The sequence below is a fragment of the Stenella coeruleoalba genome, assembly GCF_951394435.1.
Source record: "Stenella coeruleoalba genome assembly, contig: scaffold_225, whole genome shotgun sequence".
Lineage (NCBI taxonomy): Eukaryota > Metazoa > Chordata > Mammalia > Artiodactyla > Delphinidae > Stenella > Stenella coeruleoalba.
The window spans coordinates 86,450-106,397 of record NW_027646180.1 but is presented as its reverse complement, the minus strand read 5'-3'; the positions used below and the strand labels follow the sequence as shown (position 1 = coordinate 106,397).

At 44.4% G+C, this 19,948-nt stretch overlaps 1 gene segment (V, D, J or C); it reads right to left on the bottom strand.

Annotated features, from left to right (window-relative positions):
* Positions 1-773: 773 nt before the first annotated feature.
* On the bottom strand, positions 774-9,224 carry LOC307181277 (immunoglobulin heavy variable 3-23-like). The segment is given in 3 exons: positions 9,158-9,224; positions 8,969-9,073; positions 774-1,090 (listed from the first exon to the last, which is right to left on the bottom strand).
* Positions 9,225-19,948: the final 10,724 nt, after the last annotated feature.

Here is a 19,948-nt window from a genome sequence, read left to right as displayed (position 1 = left end):
AGGAGAATAGACTTGTTCTCAGCAGCTTCTGAAAATTCATGTTATTATCCACCTGACTATAACCTTTCCCTACCAACTAAATATTTTCCTATTGGTAATAGCTTTGATGATGAATATTTGACATAAAATAAACTGCTCACTAGAACAGGATGCAGGTCTTATATAAGCATATAGGGATTCTATATAGCAAGGAGCACATGTAGAAACACCCCCACCCACGTCCCCTCTAACTGGCATCTTTCCCAGCGACCCACTGAGGATCCATAGCTGCTCGGCGTATTTATGCTTCTCATGCAAGAGGTTAGCAGCAAGTCAACAGGCAGCATCCAGGCAGGGACAGCTGTCTACAGTAGGGCAGGGCTGAGATACCACAATCAGGAAGGAAGAATATGTTTAACTCTTTATACATCTGTTGGGATAGTTTTGAAATGGGTCTATTTAGACAAGAGTTAGACAAGGGAAAACCTGAATATATAACTTTGAGTCTCGGACTTTCATATATGTCACTTATTCTCCTATTTCGAAAAGTCTTTGTAATTGAGAGACTGAATGTTTAAGTCAAGAACCATGGATGAGTACAGAGAGGTTCCCCAGGGAAAACTGGTATATGGAGAGGAAACCCCAGACCCTTAGAGGAAAGCAGCCCTTAACTACCATCTGCACCTGCTCCTGGGGCTGAACCACACAGCAGTTGTATGTCCTGCGTGCCCCCTGCATCCCCCCTCCTGTCTCCCTGCAGGGAGGTTTGTGTCTGGGCTCACACTGACTTCCCCTCACTGTGTACCTTTCGCACAGTAATACACGGCCGTGTCCTCAGATCTCAGGCTGTTCATTTGCAGATACAGCGTGTTCTTGGAGTTGTCTCTGGAGATGGTGAATCGGCCCTTCACAGAGTCTGCATAGTATGTGCTACGACCGTTCCAACTAATAACTGAGATCCACTCCAGCCCCTTCCCTGGAGCCTGGCGGACCCAGCTCATGCTATAGCTACTGAAGGTGAATCCAGAGGCTGCACAGGAGAGTCGCAGAGACTCCCCAGGCTTCACCAAGCCTCCCCCAGACTCCACCAGCTGCACCTCGCACTGGACACCTGCAAACACAGAGACATCCTGGTCAGGAGACTGTCACCCATCCACTGATTCCCTCACTCACATCCACTCACATCCTCAGTGTCTCTTGCTCTCCATAAATTACCTTGTAAAATAGCCACAAGGACAACCCAGCTCAGCCCAAAGTCCATGGTGAGTGTTCTGTCCTGAACCCCGAATGGAGCACGTGGGAATCCGGGGCTGGAGCTCCTCTCCCAGAGCTGCAGGGTCAGGGCTGGGGCTGCTTTATATCAGCAGAGGAAGGACCCTATTTGCATGACCTTCTAGTATATAAGAGGCTATGTCGTTGAATGTCCTCAGAAAGGGCAGGGTCTCAGAGCAGGTGTGAGAGTCTTGGATTTTGTGGTGTTGATAGCAACTGGGAAATATAACTTTCATTGTGTGATTGTTCCGGAGTAAACCCTTAAGACCCATATATCATCTTACATATGCACTCACATCCCATGATGTAGCTGTCATTGTTACCCTCATGTTAGAGGTGTAAACTACACCCAGAGGAATGGAGGGTGTGTGTAGTGTCCAAGGAGAAACATGGGGTGACCGTTAGATCCAGCATCTGCTCCTGAGCTCTGGGCCAGGCTGCTCCTTGGAACCTACTAGAAGACAGAGTTGGAGTTGCCAGGTGAGGTTTGCAGATCCCCCTTCTGTAATGAGGTCATGATGACTTGCTCTCTTCTCGTGTTTACCTAAAATATATGGAGGGGGTCAGCGTTGATGAGAAGTATTTTCAAGAGTCTCTTATGTTCAGTATATCCCCTCCACTCCTTCCCTCCCAAGTCATGCATTTCTTCATTTGTAATTACTTTAATGAGGTTCTTGACATGTAACAAAGCGCACACACTCAGAATGAACACTGTGATGAATACTGATGGAGGCATAATCATTTTCAGGAGAGAACAAATCAATTCCTTTCATTACTTTCAGTAGTTTCTGGGTTTCCTCCTTCGTGTCCCTTGTTATCTTCCATCCTGTCCCCTCATCACCGTTGATCTTCCCTTTTTACTGCAGGTTACATTTCATTTTCTAGAATTTATAAAAGTGAGAACATAATATATGTTCAAAACAAAAAATATATATATATATTTATTGTCATGGCTTATTTTACTCAGCACAAATATTTGTGAATACTCTCATGTTTTGTTTTTTTTTAAAAGTCTCACTATCTTTATTTTTTTATTATTATTATTATTTTTTTTAGATGTTTGGGGTAGGAGTTTATTAATTAATTAATTTTTGCTGTGTTGGGTCTTCGTTTCTGTGCGAGGGCTTTCTCTAGTTGTGGCAAGCGGGGGCCACTCTTCATCGCGGTGTGCAGGCCTGTCACTATCGCGGCCTCTCTTGTTGCGGAGCACAGGCTCCAGACGCGCAGGCTCAGTAGTTGTGGCTCACGGGCCCAGTCGCTCCGTGGCACGTGGGATCATCCCGGACAAGGGCTCGAACCCGTGTCCCCTGCAACAGCAGGCAGACTCTCAACCACTGCGCCACCAGGGAAGCGCAATACTCTCATGTTTTTGTGTGTATCAAGAATCCTTGGTTTTAATAACAGGTTGCATTTCAAGAATGATCATAGCATGATTGGCTTATTTATTAAGCTGATGTGTGATATTGGAACTCTTTCCAGTTTCTGGGTGTTACAATAAAGCTGATACTCGTCTTGGAGACGCAGAGAGATGAGAAGCTGAGAAAATCCTTCTTATTTAGTGTTCTTAAAACAGCCTCAAAATGGGGCAAGTTGCACATTATCAAAATCTCACCAATATATCAGATAATTATAGAACGAAGACAGCAGCAAATTTAAATCTTGGAGAGAGACAAGTGCTCACAGAATAACAAAGACTAAGATTGTTAATGTTGCCATAGGCTGCTGAATGGAACAAAAACTACTACAAGATTAAACTAGAAATGTTTGCCTTGAAGTCAAGTGTGGTTAGGGTTTAATAGTGTCCCAACGTCTCCTAAGTAACTACCTCGCCAGTGTCAGCGTGGTCCTGCTAAAGTGTGAGTCAGATGGTGTTACCTTTCTATCCGCACAGGTGTGTCTTCCTACCTGGGACAGCCCAGGATTCCTGCCTGAGCTCTTAGGTCCTCCTGCATCCTGGGGAGGACCTTGGCCCTGGACTTGGATCTGCACTGTTTCATAGCATCTCCGCTCACAGTGTGGCCTTTGACCCCTCATCCAGTCCCACTGTGCCATATACTTACCACATATGGAATAGGATCACATGGGGGAATGAACAATTATGTTCTAGGTGCTGAATGACGGACAAAACCCTGCCACAACCCCTGACAGTTTCTACTGACAGCAGCTCTTTATTTTGTTCACCGTCTCTGCTTAGGGCGGGCCTGGAGGAGAAGCCCACCCTGCCCCATACAGGGTCGCTGTGCAAGGCTCAAGTTCAGCTACAGGACCTGCTCCTGTGATGCACACTCACGTGTAAGGGAGGGTGACCCTGACTGTAGGCTGGGGGCTCAACCGGGTCTGAGGGCTGGGCCTTGGGTCCACCTCGTGTGGACATTGCTTGGGCTCTGACATCCTTTCAGCACGATGCCTGGCTCAGCTGAGTGGTCTCTGCATCAGAGCCCATCCTCCATGCAGTCACTCACACACCTAGACAGAGCTTAATGTAAGACCCCAGAAGTCATGCTCGTAACATTTACATAACTGACTTGAAACTCAGAGCTCCATCATTGGCTGTCCATGAATTATTGTGACCTCTTTATTTACAATTGAGAAAAAATGGAAGCCACAAATACGTTCTTCCATAAATTAGTACATAAACAATGCGTGATGTATCCATGCTGTGGAATTGTATTCAGCAATTTAAATATTAAACTATTATACCATGAAAGGACATGAGGGAATCCTAAATGCATATTGCTATTTAAAAATTCGGTCTGAAAACTTTCAATTTCACCTATTTCACATTTGGGAAAACTTCAGTCTATATATAAAGCAAGCAGATGAGCATTTAGCAGGAATTGGGGAGAAGATGTTTGATATGTGAAACATGGGCAATATTTCAGGATAGTGAAATTCTTCTCTATGAAATTGCAGTGGTGGAAACATTGCACTATGAACTTGTCAAAATATATATAGTAATAGGAGAAAGAGTGAACCTTATTGAATATAAATATAAATTTCATCTATAAGTCAGAGACTCAAGGATGGAACGATGCACACTGTACAGATGACACCTCATATTTTAGTGAATTTTTGAATTAACATATTAACATGTTAATTAACATGTTAACAATTTTAGTGAATTTTTGAATTAACATATTAACATGTTAATTAACATGTTAACATATTAACATGTTAATTAACATGTTAACATCAACAATTAACATGTAAACATTTACATTAACATGTAACATTAACATGTAAACAATTAACAATTAACATGTCTGAAGAAGGTGGAAAAATAGGTTTTGACCCAAGTCACTTGGCAATGTGTGGTGTCTGAAGGCTAAGTTGTAAGCACTACACGTAAGCACTAGAACCCGGTGGATAACGGTAGTTTCATCAGGAATCCGGCTAAGAATTCTGTTACTACTGTGCATGTGGAATTGAACAATTAGTAGCTGGATGGCATCGGTGGAGCCAGGCATCTCACTGTTGGATGGAAAGTAACAGAGAAGCAAGGGGGAAAGGCTGGATTTCCCCAAGTGATGTTGCACTAGGATCGGAGATGTAAGAATGATCTCACTTTTACCTTCACACAGGTCAGAAGGTGAGATACAGAGATAGTTGCAGACGTGTGTGTGTATACATGGGGTAGAGCACACAGACATATTTCCAAGGTCTATTAGCTTATGCGTCTAGAGGCAATGTCGCCAGTAGACAGGACACCAGCATTAGTGTCCTAATACCCACCCTTCTGGTTGCTAATGCTATTCTCCAGAAAAGGATCCACGACTCATGTGAGGCCTGGCTAATTCCAGGGCCACAGAAGAGAATACACATGCTTATCCTGCAGATTCTTGTGGCACCAGAAAGTAAGGAAGTGTTCACACCAATGGATGGGTGCCCGTAAAGAGGATACAGGAGACAATCTGAAAGAGCTCCTCATGGCTGACAAGTGGTCACAATTGCAGAAGCAAGGAAAATGCCTTAGTATATAACCTTAACACAAGTTCTGAAACAAGTATCTTGATTCATACTTATATAAAGAGATTGAATAAATATATCTAATGGGGAAGGTAGGATAAATCTCCCGTAAGGAATAACTTCAGGAACCTCATCATGGTCATGCTCCCTTCAAGAAGGTGCACTTAACCCTCCATCCCTGCAAGCGGCCTGGTGTAGGGACGTGGCAGAAATTATGGGTGTCTTTGAGTTTCATGATGAATCTTTAGTTATAATATCTCAAACATCATTCATAAAATAAATTTGTAATTTTTCTGTACCCATTAAAAATTCTGTCCTGAAAACAACAACAGCAAGAGTAACAATAACTTCACTGAGAAGAGAATTAGGCACAGACTTGGAGAATGTGCTTTCTAATATCCTATTTATAAAGGACTTGTATCATGAATATACAGCAAATTCACAGCTTAACAACAGTAACAAAAAGTGAAAATAGTGAACCCTGTGCCAGTGATCTGAAGATACTTCCGCAAAGAAGAGATAAAAGGTTTGAACAAGATTCTTCATTAAGGAAACATAAAATAACACCATGACGAGATACTGCTACTCACTTATTACAACAGTTAAAGCACAAAATAATAAGCAATTCAAATATTGGGGATGATGTAGAGCGAAAGGCCCCTCATCCGCTTGCTGGAAGGATACCAGTGGCTGCCAATTGGAATATATTTGTCAATTTCTTAGAGAGAAAACCAGACACTCACCATGGGATTGAGGAGTGCGCTGGAAAAGTATTTACCAAATTTGTTTGAATATTTATGTTTGTTCAAATAACTTCATACGGGTGCTTGTATCATCTTACAGCTTCCAGCCTTTACCACTCCCTAAAAAAGGGTTATGTAGTCAGTTTTTATGGTTGTTTTCCATACGATGATTATATACCTGTTTCTGTTCTCTTTTATCTATCTCTCTATTTTATCTAAATTTCTATTATCAATCACTAGATAACAAGGTGCAGGCAACACAGCCCACATGTTACAGCCCAGCCTGTGTCCTGACATTTCCAAAGGCCCCCTGAGCAGAGAATGCCTGCAGTGCTGTATGGACATCAATTTCCAAATATCAACATGACTCATTCTATTCAAGTGAAAGGCATTGCATCAGACAGGACTGGAGAGGTTGTCAGGATGAGAGGAATTGGAAATCCATCTGATGGAATCCATCTGGTGGAGAGCAGATTTAAAGTTCAACAGTAAAAATTATCTATGTCATTAAACGATTAAAAACTTGACAACTAATAACAGAAAGTAGTAACCTAATCTTCAAGTAAAGGTCTCAAGAAGAAATGTATCTGTGCAGCTCTTCCAAAGATAGATGAGGAAAGACAGACAAGCCTGACTCCATGAAAAACGTCTCAAGTTTAGAAACAAGAAAGTTTCCTGTAATCACTGTGGATGAGGCTTTCAAGGGCGGCAATGGTCCAGTGGAGAAACCACAGCTTCTGAGAGAGAATCCCTCCATCCCATCCTCTGCACCTGCCGTGAAATGGGTCCTCTTGTTTCCAGATGACCGTGAGCGCCCACTGGTGGTTGGAGCGCCCCCTGCAGGGAGGGTCGTGTCTGTTCTCATCCTGACTTCTCACTGAACCAACTGGGACAGTAACACAGGGTTGTGTCCTAGGTCATCACGGAGCTGACCTGCAGGGAAAACTGAATTTGTGAGCTGTCTCTGGAGGAGGAGAGTCATTTCTGGAGAGACATCTTGTATGCTGTGCTATTCCCAGACCCAAAGCACCCCAGTCTCCTCAGCGCTTTCCCTGGGGGCTGAGGGATCCAGTCCCAGCAGCCAGCACTGTTTGTGATGGAGAATCCAGAGACTGAGCGGGTAAGGGAGAGCGTCTTCAATAGTCTTGGGCCTGATTCCTGCACCGGCACCTGGGACACGACACCTGGCGAAGGGGAAACAAGGAGACACCCAGTTCAGAGATGTCACCCCATAACTCCACCTTCCTCAGACCCAGGAGATGCTCACAGCTGAGGGATGCCTGCAAGAAGAGGAATGACCAGAGGATTTTCATGTTCATTTTGATCAATGCTTTGACTTTCAGAGAGTTATGTCAGTGAAGATGAGAACCCTGACTCTGAGTAGCACAGGTGCTGTGCTTTCCCCTTGAGCCTGGGTGTGATGTGCAGGTGGAAGCATGTTTCCATATAAAGATGGTCCCGGCTGGTCCTTCTCTAGGGCTGTGGAGGAGGGTGCTGGCTGAGATCCAGGGTGGACACAGCTTCATGTCACCTCTGAAGAATGGGTGATGTTTCTTTTCTAATACGATACTTACATTTCCATATATGTCTATCTGCATCTTGGCCATAAGCCCCCACTTGCCAGGCTGTATTTGGAATTAAGGCAAGTTTCCAAGGCTGCATCCCATATGCAGCAGCGAGTTTTGTCTTCAGGTTTTGGGTGAGCTGCATATTGGAGACATGAGTATCATTTCACCACCCATGGCCATATAACGCATGCCTGAATGAAGCTGATGTCTCATGTACATTTTCCCTAAGTCCACTCACAGCCATTTGTGCGTAGGGACACTAGACTGTTCCTCAGCCGTATGCCTGGGACTACTTTAAACAATCGCCAAGAATCACAGAACTGTGAAAAGCATGGCACAAATTTGACCCCAGAAAGTGCTCAATTACAGGATGGGAATTGAATCAAGAAAAGAGAGCATCACCTTGACTGACCTCAGCTGGGAATGTGTGTGTGTGTGTGTGTGTGTGTGTGTGTGTGTGTGTGTGTGTGTGTATGAGTGTGTTGGGTGATTCAAACAACCGACCACATCGTAAATGTCCGTGAATGACCACAAAATGACAGTATTTATTTTGGGTGCTCATAGAAGCCAGAAGTAGGTGAATTTGCAGATTTGGAATCTGTGAATAACGAGGATAATTGCATTGCATTATTGGAGCACTCTGGCGTTAGAGTCTGTAACACTGCCTGCTGCAGAATTCAGAATGCTTGTGCAGGTTGCCTGAAAGCAGGACGGGGTGTCTCTCCTTCCACATCTACAAAAGCAAAACAACAATTGATACTGTTTAAAAGTCTCATGTGCACTCTCAGGATATTTACACGTTTCACGAACTTCAGGCTGAAATTGAAAATTATGGTGAGCCGCAGGGTTGTTCTGAGCTCCTTTGAGAAAAAGGTAAATAAAGAAATGAAAAACAACCTTAATTCTTGAGTATTAAATGTGTCTGTGCATATGAATATATATATACACAACTATAATAAAAATAAAAATTAAGCAAATATGTACATGCACACAAAACTTTCTAGACACTTCATAATCCACAACAAAGAAATATTAGGATACAGAACAGGGTCTCTGGTAGAGGTCCTGGGCTGGAAGGGGAAAGTACAGGTTCTAACAAGAATTCTCTCCCAGCCCCTCTCTGCACCTGCCACAGGCCTCAGCCCTGTACTTGGTGGGTCCTGTGCGCCCCCTGGTGGTAACGGGCCCCCGTGCAGGGAGGTTTGTGTCTGGGCTCACACTGACTTCCCCTCACTGTGTCTCTCGCACAGTAATACACGGCTGTGTCCTCAGTTGTCAGGCTGCTCAGCGATAAGTAGACTTGGCTCTTGGAGGTGTCCCTGGTGATGCTGAGCCGGGACTTAAGAGTTGGGTTATAATCTGTGCTTCCACCACCACCATATATCCCCCCAACCCACTCCAGCCCCTTTCCTGGAGCCTGTCGGACCCAGGATACATCACTGCTGGTTAGTGAGAATCCAGAGACAGTGCAGGTGAGGGAGAGGGTCTGTGAGGGCTTCACCAGGCTGGGTCCCGACTCCTGCAGCTGCACCTGGGACAGGGCACCTGTGGACAGATACAAACACGGTGACTCATGGGCTCAGAATCAGCTTCCCCATGTGTTCACGCCTGAGTCCCTGAGAAACTCACCTCTGGGAGCTGACACCAGGAAGAGGAAGAACCACAGTGGATTCATCTTCTTGCAGATGGGATTCATGAAGCCCAGAAAATCTATTCAATCATGAGGAGAAACCCGAATTTAAGTGAACAGGTACTTTGTTTTTACCTTGTGACATAAGGGAATGTTTGCATATGGGAGGGACCAGGCTATAAAAATCGGAAAATAGTGAAGGGAGGTCCCAGTCTCTGGGGCTCCACCTGAGGAGGGTGCTGACTGTGCCCTCAGAGAACTCAGCCCCACTTGGGGTCCCCTCAATATGCCTGGGGGACTCTGTGTCCAGGAATGAAATGATGCTGAAGGGCTAGTCAGGAAGTCAGCTGTGCTCAAAGATTAACGGCAGGTTTGGGGAGTAGACTTTAATCCCGTGGAGGTATATATTTCACATAAATACCCTTCACACATTCTGGGTCCTCCAAGATGTCAGACACAGACTCTTGTTTTTTCCTTTCTGCATTACCTCAAGTTTATATCCTGGATACGCAGGTATTTGAGACAAACCATACATGTAATAATGACATTGAATTCAGACAAAGTCAGGTAAAATTTAATGTTTATCATAATTCACAACGGACTTCGTGTTTCCCTTAATTTGGGTGAACATTTCTTCACCTGAAACAGTTTAAATATTATCAAGACTTGCTCTGGAGGTGGATTTACTCTTAACAACTATACACACAGTTTATTTTGTGGACAAGGTAGTCATTCTTGCTGAGATGGTCGTGGATCCCAGCACTGCTGACATGGCCTGTAGCCTGAGCTGTCTGTCTCCTGTGCACAACTGAGTGTCTGCAGGAACACTGTTAGCTTCAGGGCTCCTTCCTTGCATGTGGACGTTGAGGAATACCCAGGGTTAGCAAGGTCTAAGAACAGACAGCTCCTGGAAACTCCTCAGGACTCCAACATGCTGGGCAGGTGACCCGGTCACAGTGCACAGACTCACTCCTTGTAGAAGTGTTCATTTGTAACTCTGTCACAGCCAGTGACATTGGAGCTCAGGGAACACAGTTCCCACTGCACTGGGTGAGAGAACATGCATGATTCTTGGAAGTAAACCTTCACAGTGAATGGCTTGCAGAGTATGAGGGTGTCAGAGTCAGAGGAAAGTTCCCACCTCAGGAAGCAGGTTCCCTTGAAAAGTCCACCTGAGAGCAGCTCTCCCGAGTCCCTGGGTCAGTGAGTCCTGGGACTGTGCCTGAGGTCACATCAGTAAGTGGTGCTGGAGAGCAGAGCACAGCTCCATCACATCTCGCTGTGGGTACTGAGGATGTGGCCTCACCATCTGCATTTCAGTCTGCAAGGATGTAAATTGGGGATCACGATGGTAATGGTATGTCTGAAATTTATATTGGGGTTGCCAGGGGGGCTGAATGTTGACCTCAGTGTCATCAGTGATGTTACTTCTCCTGGGAACCAGAAAGACCAATGTGAGTCCCCATCTCTGACTGACACCCTGTACATGTAGCTCTGGCTCCACTCCTGCCCTGCGAGGTCACACCTGTGGGTCTGGGGCACGTCAGCTCTCCCTCAACCCAGTGATATCACCTGTACACTGACTGATGTCGAGCCTGCTGTCTGTGAGAAGATATTTACTCCATACAATTTCATGAACAGAGTACTATACTTCTTCTAGCTTTTCCAATAATGTTTGTAGAGTAAATTAAATTCTAATGAATCTGCCTGCTTGAATGTCAATAATCGGAGAACCAACAAACGTAATATGGGCAAGAATCACAGGGCAAGTCTGGACCATGTTGCCAGGACCTGAAAATTGAGCTGATACGCTGTGGGATAGGGGAGCGGAAGGGATGGCATCTAAAACCTAGAACCAGGTGGGCCCATTATTCAACAGGTGGAAGAAGGGCCTGCATTTGTACAGATGCCCCAGCATCTGACCTGCCCTTCTTGAGCTGGTGGATTAGAGGAGATCCATCCAAATTCATGTTAACATAGAAGGATATATAGCAGGTGTCTTTATGTTTCAGTGGGTGGGGATGTGTTGTTAGGGTCGATTTAACCCTAGGAAAAATGTGTTACTTCATCAGAACTAAAAAAAGTTATTTTTCCTTTGTGGAAATAATTGGGGTCCATTAAGTCTGGAGACCAGATCATATGATAATGCTGGAGGGAATATCCATTAGAGATGCCCAGTGGGTGATGGGAAATGAAGTGGGGAGATTTCACTCATCTTGCTTTGAAGGTTACCAGTGATGGTCACAGCAAGAGGCCCTGACCATCGTGATAGGAGGGAGAAGGGCTGGTGGCGGTGGGTTCGTGGGGACCACGTGGACAGGTCCTTCTGATGGTCTCTGTGTTTTCCCTTATAAAATCTTGAGGGTATAAGCTCAGAATGAGGTGTGGACTTCAGGAACATTGAGGACAGATGGTTTAGGTCATTTAGTATGTTTGTTGGAATCGCTGAGAAAAGAAGAAGCAAGAGCCATACTTGGAAATCAGCAATGCCCTCATGTGATATTAAATTAGTTGTCTTAGATGTTACTGACTGTAGAGACATTTGCTGTCCTCACTTTTCATCTTTTAGGTCCACTTGGAATCCAGCTTCAAATGTGAGGGATGTAGATGAAACATTTATTATGAAACAAGAAGGTGTCTAAAATTTAAGAAGTATAAGTCAAAATAATGGAAATGTGTTACTTAAATTGTAATTGTCTAACTCTTCTCTGGGACAAAATAAATAAAAATTAATAATAATAATTCAAGGTATTGATTTTGTTTTCAACCATTGCTAAATCCATTGAATCATTCAAGTTACAATCATTCATAAACTCAGATCCATCACGGGTAAAATTTATTGTTAGGAATCCGTCATTCTAACTGATGAAATCTCACTCTCTCATCAAGGATCTGAGTCTCTGTGGACACGCAGCACAGTTCTCACCAGCAACACAGGAAGGAGGGTACGTTGGTACATTTCTACTTTTCCAGAGGAGCATCTCTGAATAAGTCCCTCCTCTGTTTTCCCATTCCCTCCTTGTGGTATCAGAGAGAGACTTTGAGTGTACTGTGGCATGTTTCCACATGAAGTTCCCATGGCTTAGGAAGTGAAAGTTTAACTTCACTTTTCATTGTAATAGAAACAGAACAACTAAAAATTGAGAAGCAAAAAAAAAAATATTTAAAATTTACCTAAATGCAAGCTGGAGATTGGCAGAAAATATTTGCAAATGACATATCTAGTATATCTGATTGTTATCTAATATGTACCAAGAAGCCTTAAACTCAACAATAAGAAAGAAACAAAAGGATTAAAAAATGGGCTAAAATCCTTAACAGACACCTGACCAAAAAGACAAAGAGTTCGCAAATAAGGCTGTGGGAGAACATATGTCACAGGGAAGTGGCATTCCGAACAAGGACATATCCCTGAAAACTTACAAGAGTGGATCAGATCAGGACTCTGAGAACCTTAAACACCTGCAGGATGTGAAGCAGCAGGGGGTCCATTCACAGCTGGTGGGGATGCAGAACAGGGTGCACCTTGGGAGACATTTTGGGGGCTTCCTGCAATACTAAACATACCCGTATCTATGTTTCAGGAGCAGTAGTGCTCCTTGGTATGTATCTGAAAGACAATAAGATTTTAGTCCAGAGAAAACCCTGCATGCGATACTTACTTAGCTTTATTCATATTTGCCACAAATTGGAAAAGACCAAGAGGTCCTTTCATAGGGAATGACTGATAAACTGTGTACATCCAGACAATGGACACTGACATCTCACAACGATTTGGAAGAAATACTGAAGGGTGAGATGGAAATGCAGAAAAGAGATGCCAGAAGAACACACCTGGCAAGGTGATGTCAGCAGAGTGACAGTGGCCGTGAGGACTGAGGTTCCTAAGAGGTTGTACAGCGTGAGGCTGAAGCGAAGACAACTTGGACTTGTCAGGAGGGAATTCTCCTCTTCTGCCCCTCCTGAGTTCCTGAGGCTGGGCTGATAACAAAATTGACAAAGACAGATTAACAGGAGAAAAAAAATTTAACCATGGGCATAGATGGGCCATAGAAATGGACCCAGAAGTGACCAAAGCAGGCAGCTTTTATATGTTTAGACAAAGATGCAATATTTGTGAGGAATTGGTCGAAGGAGGAAATGTATGCTTTTGGTGCTCAATTAGTGAAGAACCTAAGCAGAGTATGGGGGTGGCTAGTGCATTAAAAAAACAACAAGTTTGGGCTTCCCTGGTGGCGCAGTGGTTGAGAGTCCGCCTGCCGATGCAGGGAACGCAGGTTCGTGCCCTGGTCCGGGAGAATCCCACATGCCGCAGAGCGGCTGGGCCCGTGAGCCATGGCCGCTGAGCCTGCGCATCCGGAGCCTGTGCTCCACAACGGGAGAGGCCACAACAGTGAGAGGCCCGCGTACCACAAAAAAAAAAAAAAGAACAAGTTTTGTTCATAGAGGCTTCCAGGCCTGAATTCCCATCCCTTGTGATAAGAGTGTCCCTCTGCAAAGGGAAGCAGGGTCCGCCCCTCGGTGCTGAAAGGCCAATAAAGAGGCAAAGTTGGTGAAAGGAAAGTTTGCTTTATTTTGGCTGCCTGCACCCGGGGGTGGGGGACAGACTTCTCTCCAAAGTCCACCCGCACTGAGCATCTGTGGGAAAGGGCTTTTATAGGCGGAAGGAGGGGCTACGGGCAGAAACGGCAGAGTCAGCTGTGACAGTCGTCTTGCAGTTGGTCATGTGGTGGTCTGATCAGCCTCCTCTTGATTGTTTTAAGTAGAGTTAATCTTCAGGTCCAGGGTCGGTTTGTTCCCATTTCTTGAGGCCAGTTCTTGCAATTGTGGCAGCTTATGTCATGGCTACAGTCTGGTCATCATGCAGTTAACTTCTCCCTCCTGGTGGGAGTTTCAGTATCTATAAGACGGCTCATGAGACATGGACAAGAATATTATCTATAGCCCTTGAGGAGGAACTAAAGGTCCTTTATTTGCTGAATGACAAAACTATTATTATTTAGTCTTATTGGAGAGTTTTCCTTTCTTTCTGCATTTGCTCACTTCTCTGATTAAAATTATTGTTTGGCTAAATGTTTTCTACACAAAAAAAGCAGGTGGAGAGCATGAGATGAAGGACCGTTTCACTTCCACGCCTAGATGGGGGAGAGCACCTTTCTCATGGGACGTTTATTTCTCGCTTCAGGGTGACTTGGAGGAAATACAGGGTGTCCCTGTAGTGGGCTCTGTCTTAAGTCACTTGGAGGCATATTTAGGGGTGGCCTACCCTGGACCCCAACACTCAGGGCCTCTTTTATTATTTTGTTTCTACATATGCACACCAAGCATGTGATGTAGGTGTCAGTTCACCTGCATCTTACAGATGTGAAGCTGAAGTGCAGCCTGAACTTGGCAGGTGATGTGCTGGAGAGCACACATCAGGACACAGTGAGGCCTCCTGTCCAGGCCTGGGCGTCTCCACCCTGGTTATGTTCGCTCCTGCAGGGGTTCCTGGACGGAGGTGGGCCTGCATAGTGAGGCTGCAGGACTCTTCCGGGAAGGAGAACTTGTGGGACTTTCCTGCATTTTAGTGCTCACGTAAGATGCTGTGGTGAAGAAAGGAGAATAGATCTGTTTTCAGCAGCTTCTGAAAATTCATGTTATTATCCACCTGACTATAAACTTTCCCTACCAACTACATATGTGTCTATTGGTAATAGCTTTGACGGTGAATATTTCACATAAAATAAACTGCGCAGTAGAAGAGGATGCAGGTCTTATATAAGCATATAGGGATTCTATATAGCAAGGCGCACATGTAGAAACACGCCCACCCACGTCCCTCTAACTGGCATCTTTCCCAGCGACCCCCGGAGGATCCGGGGCTGCTCAGCGCACTTATGCTTCTCATGCAAGAGGTTAGCAGCAAGTCAACAGGCAGCATCCTGGCAGGGACAGCTGTCTACAGTAGGGCAGGGCTGAGATATCACAATGAGGAGGGAAGAATATGTTCAACTCTTTATACATCCGCTGGAATGATTTTGCAACGGGTCAATTTAGACAAGAGTTAGACAAGGGAAAACCTGAACATATAAATTTAAGTCTCTGCCTTTCATATATGACATTGTTTCCCCTATTTCGAAAAGTCTTTCTAACTGAGAGACTGAATGTGTAACTGAAGAACCATGGATGAGTACAGAGAGGTTCCCCAGGGAAAACTGGTATATGGAGAGGAAACCCCAGACCCTTAGAGGAAAGCAGCCCTTAACTACCATCTGCACCTGCTCCAGGGGCTGAACCACACAGCAGTTGTATGTCCTGAGTGCCCCCTGCATCCCCCCTCCTGTCTCCCTGCAAGGAGGTTTGTGTCTGGGCTCACACTGACTTCCCCTCACTGTGTATCTTTCGCACAGTAATACACGGCCGTGTCCTCAGATCTCAGGCTGTTCATTTGCAGATACAGCGTGTTCTTGGAGTTGTCTCTGGAGATGGTGAATCGGCCCTTCACAGAGTCTGCATAGTTTGTGTAACCACCACTATAATTAATAACTGAGATCCACTCCAGCCCCTTCCCTGGAGCCTGGCGGACCCAGCTCATGCCATAGCTACTGAAGGTGAATCCAGAGGCTGCACAGGAAAGTCGCAGAGACCCCCCTGGCTGCACCAAGCCTCCCCCAGACTCCACCAGCTGCACCTCACACTGGATACCTGCAAACACAGAGACATCCTGGTCAGGAGACTGTCACACATCCACTGATTCCCTCACTCACATCCACTCACATCCTCAGTGTCTCTTGCTCTCCATAAATTACCTTGTAAAATAGCCACAAGGACAACCCAGCTCAGCCCAAAGTCCATGGTGAGTGTTCTGTCCTGAACCCCGAATGGAGCACGTGGGAATCCGGGGCTGGAGCTCCTCTCCCAGAGCTGCAGGGTCAGGGCTGGGGCTACTTTATATCAGCAGAGGAAGGACCCTATTTGCATGACCTTCTAGTATATAAGAGGCTATGTCGTTGAATGTCCTCAGAAAGGGCAGGGTCTCAGAGCAGGTGTGAGAGTCTTGGATTTTGTGGTGTTGATAGCATTTGGGAAATATAACTTTCATTGTGTGATTGTTCCAGAGTAAACCCTTAGAACCCATATGTCATCTTACATGTGCACTCACATCCCATGATGTAGCTGTCATTGTTACCCTCACGTTAGAGGTGTAAACTACACCCAGAGGAATGGAGGGTGTGTGTAGTGTCCAAGGAGAAACATGGGGTGACCGTTAGATCCAGCATCTGCTCCTGAGCTCTGGGCCAGGCTGCTCCCTGGAACCTACTAGAGGACAGAGTTGGAGTTTCCGGGTGAGGTTTGCAGATCCCCCTCCTGTAATGAGGTCATGATGACTTTGCTCTCTTCTCGTGTTTACCTAAAATATATGGAGGGGGTCAGCGTTGATGAGAAGTATTTTCAAGAGTCTCTTATGTTTCAGTATCTTCCCTTCACTCCTTCCCTCCCAAGTCATGCATTTCTTTATTTGTAATTACTTTAATGAGGTTCTTGACATGTAACAAAGCGCACACACTCAGAATGAACACTGTGATGAATACTGACGGAGCCATCAGCATTATCAGGAGAGAACAAACCAATTCCTCTCATTATTCTCAATAGTTTCTGGGTTTCCTCCTTCCTGTCCCTTGTTGTCTTCCATCCTGTCCCCACTTCACCGTTGATCTACCCTTGTTCCTTCAGGTTACTTTTCATTTTCTAGAATTTATAAAAGTGGGAACATAATATATGTTCAAAACAAAATATATATATATATAATTTTATTGTTATGGCTTATTTTACTCTGCACAAATACTTGTGAATACTCTCATGTTTTTGTGTGTATCAAGAATCCTGGTTTTAATAACAGGTTGCATTTCAAGAATGATCATAGCATGATTGGCTTATTTATTAAGCCGATGTGTGATATTGGAACTCTTTCCAGTTTCTGGGTGTTACGATAAAGCTGATACTCGTCTTGGAGATGCAGAGAGGTGAGAAGCTGAGAAAATGCTTCTTATTTAGTGTTCTTAAAACAGCCTCAATATGGGCAAGTTGCACATTATCAGAATCTCACCAATTTATCAGATAATTATAGAACGAAGACAGCAGCAAATTTAAATCTTGGAGAGAGACAAGTGCTCACAGAATCACAAAGACTAAGATTGTTAATCCTGCCATAGGTTGCTGAATGGAACAAAAACTACTACAAGATTAAACTAGAAATGGATGCCTTGTGGTCGAGTGTGGTTAGGGTGTAATAGTGTCCCAACGTCTCCTAAATACCTCACCAGTGTCAGCGTGGTCCTGCTAAAGTGTGAGTCAGATGGTGTTACCTCTCTATCCGCACAGGTGTGTCTTCCTACCTGGGACAGCCCAGGATTCCTGCCTGAGCTGTTAGGTCCTCCTGCATCCTGGGGAGGACCTTGGCCCCGGACTTGGATCTGCACTGTTTCATAGCATCTCCGCTCACAGTGCGACCTTTGTCCCCTCATCCAGTCCCACTGTGCCATATACTTACCACATATGGAATAGGATCACACGGGGGAATGAATAATTATGTTCCAGGTGCTGACTGACGCACAAAACCCTGCCACAACCCCTGACAGTTTACACTGAAAGCAGCTCTTTATTTTGTTCACCGTCTCTGCTTAGGGAGGGCCTGGAGGAGAAGCCCACCCTGCCCCATGCAGGCTCGCTGTGAGAGGCTCAAGTTCAGCTACAGGACCTGCTCCTCTGATGCACACTCACATGTAAGGGAGGGTGACCCTGACTGTAGGCTGGGGCTCAGCCAGGTCTGAGGGTTGGCGTTGGGTCCACCTCGTGTGGACATTGCTTGGGCTCTGACATCCTTTCAGCACGATGCCTGGGTCAGCTGAGTGGTCTCTGCATCAGAGCCCATCCTCCATGCAGTCACTCACACACCTAGACAGAGCTTAATGTAAGACCCCAGAAGTCATGCTCGTAATATTTACATAAGTGACTTGAAACTTAGAGCTCCATCGTTGACTGTCCATGAATTATTGTGACCTCTTTATTTACAATTGAGAAAAAATGGAAGCCACAAATACGTTCTTCCATAAATTAGTACATAAACAATGCGTGATGTATCCATGCTGTGGAATTGTATTCAGCAATTTAAATATTAAACTATTATACCATGAAAGGACATGAGGGAATCCTAAATGCATATTATATTTAAAAATTCGGTCTGAAAACTTTCAATTTCACCTATTTCACATTTGGGAAAACTTCAGTCTATATATAAAGCAAGCAGATGAGCATTTAGCAGGAATTGGGGAGAAGATGTTTGATATGTGAAACATGGGCAATATTTCAGGATAGTGAAATTCTTCTGTATGAAATTGCAGTGGTGGAAACATTGCACTATGAACTTGTCAAAATATATATAGTAATAGGAGAAAGAGTGAACCTTATTGAATATAAATATAAATTTCATCTATAAGTCAGAGACTCAAGGATGGAACGATGCACACTGTACAGATGATACCTCATATTTTAGTGAATTTTTGAATTAACATATTAACATGTTAATTAACATGTTAACAATTAACATCAACAATTAACATGTAAACATTTACATTAACATGTAACATTAACATGTAAACAATTAACATTAACAATTAACATGTCTGAAGAAGGTGGAAAAATAGGTTTTGACCCAAGTCACTTGGCAATGTGTGGTGTCTGAAGGCTAAGTTGTAAGCACTACACGTAAGCACTAGAACCCGGTGGATAACGGTAGTTTCATCAGGAATCCGGCTAAGAATTCTGTTACTACTGTGCATGTGGAATTGAACAATTAGTAGCTGGATGGCATCGGTGGAGCCAGGCATCTCACTGTTGGATGGAAAGTAACAGAGAAGCAAGGGGGAAAGGCTGGATTTCCCCAAGTGATGTTGCACTAGGATCGGAGATGTAAGAATGATCTCACTTTTACCTTCACACAGGTCAGAAGGTGAGATACAGAGATAGTTGCAGACGTGTGTGTGTATACATGGGGTAGAGCACACAGACATATTTCCAAGGTCTATTAGCTTATGCGTCTAGAGGCAATGTCGCCAGTAGACAGGACACCAGCATTAGTGTCCTAATACCCACCCTTCTGGTTGCTAATGCTATTCTCCAGAAAAGGATCCACGACTCATGTGAGGCCTGGCTAATTCCAGGGCCACAGAAGAGAATACACATGCTTATCCTGCAGATTCTTGTGGCACCAGAAAGTAAGGAAGTGTTCACACCAATGGATGGGTGCCCGTAAAGAGGATACAGGAGACAATCTGAAAGAGCTCCTCATGGCTGACAAGTGGTCACAATTGCAGAAGCAAGGAAAATGCCTTAGTATATAACCTTAACACAAGTTCTGAAACAAGTATCTTGATTCATACTTATATAAAGAGATTGAATAAATATATCTAATGGGGAAGGTAGGATAAATCTCCCGTAAGGAATAACTTCAGGAACCTCATCATGGTCATGCTCCCTTCAAGAAGGTGCACTTAACCCTCCATCCCTGCAAGCGGCCTGGTGTAGGGACGTGGCAGAAATTGTGGGTGTCTTTGAGTTTCATGATGAATCTTTAGTTATAATATCTCAAACATCATTCATAAAATAAATTTGTAATTTTTCTGTACCCATTAAAAATTCTGTCCTGAAAACAACAACAGCAAGAGTAACAATAACTTCACTGAGAAGAGAATTAGGCACAGACTTGGAGAATGTGTTTTCTAATATCATATTTATAAAGGACTTGTATC